Source organism: Pseudochaenichthys georgianus, chromosome 7 (assembly GCF_902827115.2).
Source record: "Pseudochaenichthys georgianus chromosome 7, fPseGeo1.2, whole genome shotgun sequence".
In the NCBI taxonomy this organism is placed as follows: domain Eukaryota; kingdom Metazoa; phylum Chordata; class Actinopteri; order Perciformes; family Channichthyidae; genus Pseudochaenichthys; species Pseudochaenichthys georgianus.
Window position 1 is genome coordinate 3,180,150 of NC_047509.1, and position 12,977 is coordinate 3,193,126.

Sequence of the window (12,977 nt, forward strand, 5' to 3'; positions counted from 1 at the left end):
TTTTTGTGATACCTAAACTTAACCTGTTCCACATCTTTGAAGACATCCTGGGCTCGTCCGGGATTTGAACTCGGAACCTCTCGCACCCGAAGCGAGAATCATACCCCTAGACCAACGAGCCATGACAAAAGGCTATTTCTTGGTCTTACCAACGATAGCCTTCTTAAAAGACATCGCAAAACACTTTTCCATTCATTGCATGATGCCTCAATAAACAAAGCTTGGATGAAAATGCATGGCTTCTCTACACAGAAGATGAGCCTTGGTCAGTTTGTGCCCCTACTAAACACTAGGTTTCTAGCAGGATACAGGATTGGACAAATTGTGAAGTTGAAATTGCTTAAAAAGAATAATTGTTGATATCTAAACTAAGCCTGTTGTTGATGTCGTGGGCTCGTCCGGGATTTGAACCCGGGACCTCTCGCACCCTAAGCGAGAATCATACCCCTAGACCAACGAGCCATGACGAAAGGCAATTTTTCCGTCTTCCTAACGACAGCCTGCATAAATGACAATGCAAAACCCTTTTCCATTAATTGCACTTTGTCCTCAATGAACACAGCTTGGATGAAAATGCATGGCTTCTCTACACAGAAGATGAGCTTTGGTCATTATTTGCCTGAATTCATCACTAGATTTCTAGCAGTTCAAATTGTGAAGTACACATTGCTTACAACAAACTTGTTTTGCTACCTAAACTTAACCTGTACCACATCTTTGAAGACATCCTGGGCTCGTCCGGGATTCTTGTCATGGCTCGTTGGTCTAGGGGTATGATTTTCGCTTCGGGTGCGAGAGGTCACACAAAGGGTCCTTCTCAGTCATGCTTTGGAGGAGCTGCATGCACGGGGCATTCGGGTGGTATCTGTCACGATGGATTGGCATGCCTCCAACGTCAGCATGTGCAACCAACTTGGGTGTGAGCTGAAGGGAAACCCACAGGAGCCACTTAAAACCAGTTTCCCGCGTCCCTCGACTGGTGACAAAGTATTTGTAATGATGGATGCATGCCACATGCTGAAGTTGGCACGTAATATGTTGAAGGTAAATGATGATTGTTGTAGACCTGTTTGTACAAGTTATGTCTCTGCTGCTAAAAGTTGTATCTAAATATTGTTGTCTGTTCATTTGCACAGTTATGGCTGGACGTGATGATCAACATTTTGCTGTTTGTACTTGTTTGAGCAGTGACTAAATCTTTCTCTGCAGGCATACAGTCCAATTGCAACGACCACCGGACAGATCAAGTGGAGTTTCATCAATCATCTCAACGATGTGCAAAAAAAAGACGGCCTGCATGCTGCCAATAAAATCACAGACAAACATGTCTACTTTGAGAACCACAAGATGAGGGTGTCCACTGAGTCGCTCCGTGTCAGTTGCTCTCCGCACAATGAGGGATCTTAGGTATTCTCAGTTTAAAGACTGTGAGGCAACGGCAGAATTCATTGAGGTAAACAGTTAGTGATTATAGAACCAAGTGCGTGTTTGTTTTTAAATAATTGATCAAAATGTGATTTGAGCATCAGGAACAATTTGTTGATAATTCTCTAAGTTCAACATGCAAATATTTTCATGAACCGTGATATTGCATATTCATAAATACAAACGTTTTTATATAACCTTACACATACCTTCACACATTTTAGAGTGGTAAAGCTATGTGTGAAATTTGCTGTAGCACAAAGCAGGCCTATGGAGAGAAGGAAGTCAAGCAAATACTAAGTTTGCATGTTGCACGTTGAACATACGGTTTAGAAATAAGTACTCTGTTCTCTTTATATCTTGAATAGATGAGTATTGATCACAACTATCTGATACCTAATGAAACACTGTAATGATAGTGATTTAGATGCCGATATTTCTTTATAGATTATTGACAGGCTGTTTGACACAATGAATTGACGCAATCCTCGTACAAAAGGATTCAAATCTCCCTTGGGTGCTTTGAATTGGATAGAGAGGAAAGCATTTTTGTCAAGAGCCAGGGAGTACTTGCTCACTTTGGTGACAAAAGATGGAACACCACTTCACCGATCTAAGAGGTCTATTAAAATAGTGCTTGTTATTCATGCATGAAAAGTTCACGACATGAGTTCAACGATACTCTGTCCGTTATGCATCGAGTTCATAAGATGCTCTGTTCTCTACATCAGGTTCATGTGATGCTACTGTTACAATGTGTTTTCCTTTAGTTTAGTCTGCTAACATGATGCTCTTTTATTTCAATGTTTTTCTGTGTTCAGTTTTGTGTGTTGGAATTATCTTGTATTCATTGTTTTTGAGGTCCCAGATGCTTCTAAATAGTATGTATTACACAACATCAAGTTTTGCAGGTGTCAGAAGGAGGGTATGTATGTTGAAATGATGTTCTCTTGTTTCAATGTTTTTCAATCTGCAGTTTTGTTTCTATTTGAATGATCTTGTATTCAGTGATTTTGAGGTCCCAGATGCTTCTAATGGTACGTATTACACAACATCAAGCACATGTAGGTGTCAAAATGGTATGTAGTGCATGTGTTCTTGCATGTGTTCTTGTTCTCAAGTTATCCCAGTTCTGCAATTACATTGTTCCTAGTTAGCTAAGTGTCCTACAAGTATACTGTATATGTTTTGCCATGATCAGAGTAATACAATGTTTTTCTTTTGAAGGCACTTGTCAGTCATCGGATTTGTCATTAACATCGACACGTTGATGCTGATGATTCCTGAACTGCTCCAAGTTCAGCGGTATGTCCTCATCTACAGGTTCAGCCAGGATCACTTGGAGCTCCTATTTAATTCCATCAGAGTGTCAGGTAGGGTTGATGTTCTTTTAATTGCAATAAATTCTGAAAATGACTTATGAGTAATGTATGTATTGTGTGCCTGTTTTCTATACAAGGTGGCTGGAATAACAATTCATCTGCACGCCAGTTCCAGGCCATCTTCCGCCGTCTGATGGTTCGGTGTGGTGTTTCACCTAGTGAGACAGGCAATGTGGCAGCCCAAGATCAAACTGTGTCCCTGTCTGCGGTAGAGATGTCCTCTGCTGAAACTGCTGAAGAGCACCCATCTCCATTCGCCAACATTTCGGCTGTTGTGAGTGACCACAGCTATCTTCCCACTCGGTTTGGTGGTCTGGTGGAAAATGCGCTGGTCTACATCGCAGGATTTGTAGTCCGGAAGATTCTGCGAAAGCTGTCCTTTGATGTGTGCCGTGCAAGCTTGGTCAGAGATGCTGTACCTTCATCATTTGATGAGAGCTACCACCTTCTAGCCCTGAAAAACAACGGTGGCCTAGTGATTCCATCACAAGGCACAGTGAAGGTGCTGAGAGCTGCAGAGAGGGTGATTCGCCAAGCTTCAACAAGGCAAGCTCCAAAGGTGTCGACAGTCACCTACATCGTCCGGGAGGAGATTGGAACGGAGGATGTTTTTCAGCTTGGGGAACACATTGAGGAGACGCATTTTGGCATCGACAAACATTATTCCAACTTGTTGTCATTGGTTGTGTCTGTGTTTCTGAAAATAAGACTACACCACATTGCCAAACTCACCTCTCTTGACCTGCAGAAAGGGAGCACGAGAAAGAAGCTCTGCAAAACAGTCCTCTTTCAGGGCTTTTAGCTCATTTAAACTTTCATGAGCAACTTTTTGTAAATATGGTTTGGGGCGGGGTGGTGTCATGTTCTTGTGTTTAACTTGAACATTTACATTTTTTATATAAATATAGATGTAGATTTTCATTTTTTCTGACATAGATATAGATATTCATTTTTACTGATATATAACTTCTGTCTATGTATAATGTATTATTGTTTCTTCATTTTTCAACGTATTAAAATAGCTGAGTAGTAGGCCTACACAATCTGCTTCTGCTTCTCTATCATATAGACCATTAGTGTTTTTGTATGTGTGTGTGTGTATATATTAGCCTACATTATATATCGTGTGTCTTTTGCAAAATACCTATCATACATAACATATAGGCTATCAAATACCAGAATATTCTATTGCTGTTAAGCCTACTATGAATATTCAAACACGCCGAATCATGTGTCCGGTATCATGCCTACATATATGACGTTTGCAGAAAGAAAAAAAACGTGAAAATCAGTTTTGTATTCAGCGAGTTATGATTGATTAAATGCGCTGACACTTCATTGCGCCTGCCGGACAGATTACACTGAGTGGAGCGGGTGACCGGTCCAAGATGGCGGCCCCACGGCTCGTCAGCGCCAATAGGCAGCAGCGGTCGATGCGGCGTCTACTCTTTATATGTCTATGTGGGGGATGGGCCTGGCCCGGATGCTCACCTTTCCACTTCCTGCGAGGGGGGCTGCCTGCTCGACCTTACCTTACGGCTGCGCCGCGGCAAAAATAGAATTCATCCTAATTTTAGAGAAGCGCTGCGCCGAGCCGCTTCTGGGACGCGTCTGAGCCGTAACGCGGCGCGTGTGGTGGAATAGCACCCATTGACTCGAGTGGCCGCGATCCTTACGACCGCCACGGCGCGGCCGTAACGCGGTGCAGACGCTCCTGGTGCGTTTAGGGGGTAAGCATAGGACACCAAACCAACTGAGACCCGTCTGTCCGCCGCATCTACGCACCGTACAACACACACACGCCTACACACTGTACCACACACCTACACACTGTACCAGAAACACCTACAGCTCCTAAAGCATAATCAGGCTACAGCCGTTGTGTGATTTATTATGTGAAGCACTAAATGGTCTAAAATATCGACTCTTTATTTGTAGATATCTACTAAACTACAGCATACAAATACAGAGAGTAATGTGGGCCTGTTATACTGAGTGATATATATTTTACACACTGCTCTGCTTTCTGCAAGGACCTCACAGCTGTTCTCACTGCAAACATCGCGTTGCGATGAAAGCAGTTACTCAAATAATATCCAGGGGATGCATGCAGAGCTGTCATTGGCTGAGATAAGTCCGGCCGTGCGTTACGACTCTTTGAAACATCTCTGTTCCCGGAAATACATCCACGAAGGAGCCGTGGAGGACCGTGGAGGACCCATCAGTATCTCCTCGGTTAGAGCTCCTCCAGAGAGCCTCCTCGATGCTCGTTGCTCGGTCCTCGATGTGCATTTAGAGAAATGAGATGTCCTTCAACATGGCGCGCTGAAATACATTTCCGGGTCACTACCGGAGGACCGAGGAGTCGAGGAGGGGAAATTAGAGTATTCAGAAACCTCTTAGGTTTCTAGCAGGGTACAGTGTTGGTCAAATTATTAAGTACACATTGCTTCCAACCATTGTTGATACCTAAACTAAACCTGTTATAGATGTCTTGGAATCATACCCCTAGACCAGTGACCACCAACTGGCGGCCTGCGGGCCTCATCCGGCCCTCCAGACATTATCATCCGGCCCGCACGACGGGGGTGACTGGGGGTTACTGCGTTCGCCCCCCACCCATTTCTTTGTTTACAACGTCTCGTGAGTAAGTTGCAGTACCGGAGTCCAACAGAGAGGCAGCAGCTGCGGGACAGTAGACTGCATACTGCGAAACCTTCCCTCCCCTGAAGAAGAAGTGATCCTGCGTTGTGAAGAGTCTGGTTAATGCGCTCCGCACCACAGCAGTAGCCCCGCTGCCACAGAGTCCAACAGAGAGGCTGGAGCTGCGGGACAGTAGCCTAGAAGCAGTGTTGGGTTGTAACGGAATACATAACGGCATTACGTAATCAGAATACAAAAATCAAGTAGGCTAACTGTATTCAGCTGGCGTTACATTTGAAAAATTAGTAATCTGATTACAGTTACTTTCGTAAACCTGAAGTGAATACATTTTGGAATACTTATTGGAATTATTGGTGGAAAGGTTTCCTCACAAAATGTAATATTCATTACCGGCAGAACTGTGTGCACATGCTTTAGTGCAGCATGTATGTGAGCTAGAGAGAGATGCAGCGTGTCTGTGAGGCCCCGCCCCCGCACGCAGATGAGAGAATCTCTTTTAAAATATATTGAAAGTTAGAAACGGAGATGGTTAGATAAAATGTGCAAGATAACGTTTATGTAGCATTTCTTTATTGTCGAAATGATGACATTTATAACGGGATGAAATCAAAGTGAATGGCCTGCTGCTGCTGAATGCATGGGGCAAGTGACTGAAACAGTTTTAAAAGTTATTACATCGTTTCAGATAATAAATAATAATGATAATTCATTATATTTAGGGGCGCCTTTCAAAGCACCCAAGGACACCTTACAATTCATAACATATTCCAAGGAAAGGTTTTAAGACAGTACAAAGAATGCAGTCCGGGTGATGTTTTTTATGTGGGGTGCAGATGAGAGAGAGCTGTCCAGAATGACACCAAGATGTTGTGTTTGAGTTATTGATAAGCCATGAAAACAGTAAAATAAGTGTCTCCTGTGCACCAAAACATACCCATCTGTTATGGAAAAAGAAAGTATTCCAAAAGTAATCTGAATACTATTTATAAAATTCTGGGCTATATAAAATCGCTGGCCCGCGATAGTGTCTATTGGTTACATTTCGGCCCTTGGACAAATGTAGTTGGTGATCCCTGCCCTAGACCAACGAGCGATGACAACAAAAAAATGTGTTGGTCAATCAATCAATCAATGTTTATTTATATAGCCCAATATCACAAATGTTACACACTGTCTCAGTGGTCTTCACAGTTTGTACAGAATATCAGTATGACAATACGACAGCCTCTGTCCTTAGACCCTCACATCGTACAAGGAAAAACTTCCGAAGAAAACCCAGTTTAAAGGGAAAAATGGGAGAAACCTCAGGGAGAGCAACAGAGGAGGGATCCCTCTCCCAGGACGGACAGACGTGCAATAGATGCCGTGTGTAAATTGAAAAGATAATACATTTGCAACATAGGTAGTCCAAATGTTTGGAAATGCATGTGTGTATAATAGGAAGATGAATCCACGAGGATATCCATCCAGGACCGATGATCCAGGACCACAGCCACGACTCGCGATCCAGGGCTCGCGATCCAGGACACAGGACCGCAGGATCATCCATGACTCCGGATCCCGGCGTATATAGACACCAAAAAGAAAGACATTTGGGGAAGCTGGGTTAATCGGAACATGAGAGTACACAGGTATAGACAGAGAGAAGGAAGAAGTAAGATGTCCCCCGACAAACTAAGCCTATATCAGCAAAACTAGGGGCTGAATCTAATCAGCCCTAACTATAAGCTTTATCAAAAAGGAAGGTATTAAGCGCACTCTTAAAAACGGATAGGGTGTCTGCTGCCCGAACACAAACTGGAAGCTGATTCCACAAATGTGGAGCTTGATAAGAAAAGGCTCTGGCTCCCATTGTACTTTTAGAGATTCTAGGAACAACCAACAACCCTGCATTCTTGGAACGCAATGCCCTAGTAGGACAGTAGGGTATAATGAGTTCTTTAAGGTAAGATGGCGCCTGCCCATTAAGGGCTTTGTAGGTGAGAAGAAGAATTTTAAATGCTATCCTGTGTTCTATAGGGAGCCAGTGTAAGGCAGCCAGAACAGGAGTAATGTGGTCCCTTTTCCTAACTCTGGTTAGTACACGAGCCGCAGCATTTTGAATCAGCTGAAGCGACTTGACTGACTTCTTGGTACTCCCTGATAATAAAGAGTTACAATAATCCAGCCTAGAAGTAACAAATGCATGGACTAGTTTCTCTGCATCGTTTGGAGGCAAGATATGCCTGATTTTTGCAATGTTACGTAGATGGAAGTAGGCGGTCCTTGAAATTGATTTTATGTGGGCGTTAAAGGATAAATCCTGATCAAATATAACACCAAGATTCCTTACAGTCTCACTGGAGGCCAAATTAATGCCATCCATAGTTAGTATATCTTTAGATAATTTGTTTCGTAGATTTTTTGGGCCAAGTACAATAACTTCAGTTTTGGTCGTGTTTAACATCAAAAAGTTTAAGTTCATCCACGTTTTTAAGTCCTTAAGGCAGTCTTGAATTTTATTTAGATGATTAATTTCATCAGGCTTGATTGATAAATATAGTTGAGTATCATCCGCATAACAATGAAAGTTTACAGAATGATTCCTTATAATATTGCCTAACAGAAGCATATATAATGTGAACAAAATAGGTCCGAGCACTGAGCCCTGTGGCACTCCATGGCTAACTTTGGTTTGCGTGGAAGATTCATCGTTAACACGTACAAACTGAGAGCGTTCAGATAGATAGGATCTAAACCAGCCTAAAGCAGTTCCCTGTATGCCAACTAAGTGCTCTAGTCTTTGCAATAGGATATCATGGTCGATAGTATCAAATGCAGCACTGAGATCGAGCAAAACAAGAATAGAGACAAGTCCCTTGTCTGAGGCTATTAGAATGTCATTTGTGACTTTAAGCAGAGCTGTCTCTGTGCTATGATGTGTTCTAAAGCCAGACTGAAAATCTTCAAATAAATCATTGTTTTTTAAGTAATCACACAACTGTTTTGCGACCGCTTTCTCAAGAATTTTTGAGAGGAACGGAAGATTAGAAATAGGTCTATAGTTGGCTAAAACCTCTGGATCGAGGTTGTGCTTTTTAAGAAGCGGTTTTATCACTGCTACTTTGAATGATTGTGGAACATTGCCTGATAATAAAGACATATTCATAATATGTAATAAAGAAGTGCTAATTAAGGGAAAAACTTCCTTCAAGAGCTTAGTTGGAATTGGGTCTAACATGCACGTTGATGGTTTAGAAGAGAGAATCATTGAATGTAATTATTCAAGGTTTATGGCTGAAAAGCATTCTAGTTTACTATCTAGTGTAATATTAGAACTTATGTTTCCGGGAGCTGTTGATAACACTATACTGGTCAAAGGCAAGATGTCATTAATTTTGTTTCTAAGAGTAACAATTTTATCGTTAAAAAAGCACATGAAATCATTACTAATGAGTGCTATGGGAATAGAAGGCTCAATCGAGCTGTGGCTCTCTGTCAGCCTGGCTACAGTGCTGAAAAGAAATCTTGCATTATTCTTATTCTCATCTATTAATGAAGAGTAGTAGGCTGCTCTCGCTTTACGCAGTGCTTTCTTATATTCATTGAGAGTAATATGCCAAATTAAACGAGATTCTTCAAGTTTAGTGGAACGCCATATCCTTTCAAGTAGTCTAGACTTTTGCTTTATTTTGCGGGTTTCGGCAATTTGGGGTGTTGTACATTTTGTATAAGTTTCCTCCTCTACATGCAGACATCCTATCGAGTTAAGTATTGGTGGAATCTCTTCCTTAAATGTGGCTATAGCACTAACAGATAGGTTTCTGCTGCAAGAGCTTTTGACTAATGCTTTGTAGTCTCGTAATAGTACTTCAAAAGTTACTAAGAAATGGTCGGATAAAGCAGGATTATGCGGTTCGACTAATAGTTGCTCAATTTCAATACCATAAGTCAGAACAAGGTCGAGAGTGTGATTATAGCAGTGGGTTGGTTTATTTACACTCTGACAGAAACCAACATAATCTAATATAGAGTTAAATGCAACAGTAAGGCTATTTTTATCATCGTCAACATGAATATTAAAGTCACCTACGATAATTACTTTGTCTGTTTTAAGAACCAAAGTTGATACAAACTCAGAGAATTCTGATAAGAATTCTGAATAAGGACCTGGTGCACGATTTACGAGTATTTATTTATGGTATTTTGTCTTGAAGTTTTGTTCAAAACTTGCCATAAGACTAACGTTGCTAAACATTTTCTCAACAGGAAGTCCAGTCTAAGATTGGGGAGACTGAACAGAGGGCCCAGGCGGACGACATCCAAATGCAGATTAAAGTTGTCTATAATCTCTGTATAAATAAAACTGTTAACTCCTGTCGAGTATAAAACGAGTATCTTTACTTCATATGAATTGTCTACTGTCCTCAACTGTGTCCATTGGTCCCATCAGTAGAATTGTACTAGTTTTGTGTGACTTTTGTCATTGAAAGATACTGTCAATTATAATGTAACCTTCAATGGGAGTGAGTGAGTTGGAGTATAGCCCCTGAATAATTCTTTCACTTGTCATGTTACATTGAGCTCTGCACATGATATACATTCTGACATTACATACACCACCTGATTTAAAAGCTATTGGTGATCTGTCTGCTATTACAACTATGGCAATTATTTATGTTGAGCTTTATTTGAAAAGACAATTCTGATCTGAATTTATTTTCTGGCCACTCATGCCTGCAGTTGAATGTAGCATAGTTTACTTTCTGGCCATGAATATAAAATCAATAGGGATGGCGTGCATGGCATGTGTTTATGCAGTTAAAAGATGACATCATAGCAACACAACTAATATTCACGTGTGTGGATATATTCTCACACTGAATACAACTTAAATGAACTGAAACATTTACCTTTTTCCCTTCCCTTGAGTTTCCATTAGGTCAAAGATATAAAAATAACACATTTGAATAGGACAGGACATCTGATAAAGGAATACTACCTTCCCCCAAATGATCATTTGTTTAGAAATGACTCGCCTTTTAATTCTCAAAGAAAACTTTTTTCTTGCATGACTTGACGTTGAACAATGAATCCCAACGTACACATATATTAATGTCAATATATATAACAGCAAAACTAAATCAAAACATCAGTAAGACAACCCATTTACTATGATCCTCAAAGTGTTTTAAATAAGAATTTAAGGTAGTCACACAGGATAATACATTTATTAAGAAATGGTGATTTTGTGCTGCTGATGAAGCTGAATAAAAATGAATTGGGTGTAAGGACTAATGTGATTGGATGCTCCCCATGCTGTAATCAGTGTTCTAGCTGCTGCAGCTGGGACTGTTGACAGGCACCAGGTGAAAGACGTTATCTTGATGAATGCCTCTCAGGAACAAGGTATAAGAACATGCACTGTGTCAGTAGCAAGTATTCGGTCATGATGGTTTCATTTTGTCAAGGTGCACTGCTTCTGAGCCTGGCAGCTGCCATGGCGGTATATGCAGGTAAGACTGGAAACAATTAAAGCCATGTTATAATCCTTGACTCAAATAGTTGAGTCTAAACTTAATTTATTTGTGTTGCAGACATGAAAGTGGACTGTGGGCCAGATTTTGTGACGCTGATGTGGACAGAAAGCCGACCCCAGACCGACACGTCGCTTCTCCGTCTGGGTAACTGTTTCCCAACTAGCTTCTCAGCAGGAGAGGCCTACTTCTATGTGGATCTCACTGACTGTAACTTTAGGAGACTGGTATGTGTATATATATTTTAAACCTGCAAGCTGTGAGTCTGCTATATTTCCTACAGCTCTGTCAGGGGGATCTTTGTCTCTCTAACAGGTCACCGGGGATGCACTGGTGTACAGCAATGATCTGACCTACGTTGCTTCTGCGGATTCTTACAATTTGGCCTTCACCCACCCAGTTGTATGTGCATATGAGAGGTTAGTGTTCATACCAACATATGGTGCTAAAGGGTGACACTACCCTTGACTAACAATTCCAATTTGGCATTTTCATGGCCTGGGAAAGTTCAATTTGATAATAAGCTTCTCCCTCTCAAAGCCACCAACCATAGAAGTCCGTCTCAAACTTGTGATGGCATCTGGTATAAAGTCTGAAGCTGCTATATAGACAATGAATGGGAGACTACAGCCTGTTTCTGTTCAATTCCCAAATTAGCTTTATCTATTGACGTATTTTCAACAAAAAATGTACCCATTTACTGAGAACAATCCCTAAGGTACACTGTGTTGTTCCCAATTCATCGTCAATTGAGTTTTTCCCATAGTTTTAATTGAACATCACACATTTAAGTTCACTCTAGTTTTTTCTATTTTGGAGGAAGTCTTTTAGCATAGGAGTAACAGTTCATAACTAGAGAATGCAATTCCTGAAGAAATTGCTAGTGGGAATACTTTATGCTGACGTTGGATTGCTATGCTGAAATGTAATGTGTAAGAAGAAAGTGAAGAATGTTTAGATTGAAATGATGCATGAACACTGGGGGCTTGAATTTGTGAAAAGAAAGTAATAAAGCTTGGAAAAGTAGCAGAATATTTGAACTGCAAACTCTTGAACTAAGTTGATGGCGAATGATCTGTCGCCATGGCAACGGTATTTTACACCCCATAATACGCTTCGATATGTGGATGGCTTCATCGTTACAAAACCTGTGGAGTTTGGAGCATTTTCACTGCAGTTATGAGAACCGTATTTCATGGTGAGCATTGTGTTGCCATGGCAACGGCATTTGAATAAATCTCAAAACTGTCCCGTATGATGTCTTCACGGCTGGACTGTTGGCACAAATGTGAAGTTTTCCAAACCATTTTCATAGGAGTTATTGCAATGGATGCGTTGCCATGGCAACAGCTTTTGAGGAAAATTCACTAATGGCACATAGACATGTTGAGGGCCGGACCATTAACAATTATCTGAAGTCTGGTGCTGTTTTAGACCATTTGCTTAGGTATCACGACAACATCGTGTTTTAAGGCGAGGGATGCGTTTCCATGGAAACGGCATATGGTGAGATCTCAGATTTGGCATAGAGCTGTTGAGGCATGGACCGGTGATATACAAGTGAATAGTGGGGGACGATTAGACCGTGTCCATTGGAGTTACAGCGACATCGTGAGGGATGCGTTGCCATAGTAACACCACATTACGTAAAATCAGATTTGATGTAGAGCTTTTCAGGGCCACAGTGTTAACCATCATGTGATGTTTGGTGGCGTTCTGAGCATGTCAGTTGGAGTTATGACATCATCATGTTATGAAACACCTGTGCTTGAGCCCAGAGATCAAAGGTGTCCATGGTGATGTGCAGTAATCAGTGAGAGGAGAGCCTTTCCATTGTTCTGAATGAGAGATAAACCTCTTGCATGTGAACGTTTTGTTGAATAACCGTAACAGATATCGGTAAATTTCAACGTGTGAAGCATCTCAAGAACCCTTGGCGTCTGAAGTGTGCTTTTTGTGTACTTTCGGGTCAATAATGTGCCATTTTTGG

The 12,977-nt window shown here is 41.3% G+C and overlaps 1 non-coding gene and 1 pseudogene across 1 annotated transcript; one reads left to right on the forward strand and one right to left on the reverse strand.

Annotated features, from left to right (window-relative positions):
- Window positions 1–390: 390 nt before the first annotated feature.
- Window positions 391–462, reverse strand: trnap-agg (transfer RNA proline (anticodon AGG)). Its single transcript has one exon. It is a non-coding gene; the product is annotated as a tRNA-Pro (tRNA).
- A 10,406-nt stretch (window positions 463–10,868) lies between these two features.
- Window positions 10,869–12,977, forward strand: part of LOC117449885 (zona pellucida sperm-binding protein 3-like) — a 6,102-nt pseudogene continuing 3,993 nt past the window's right edge.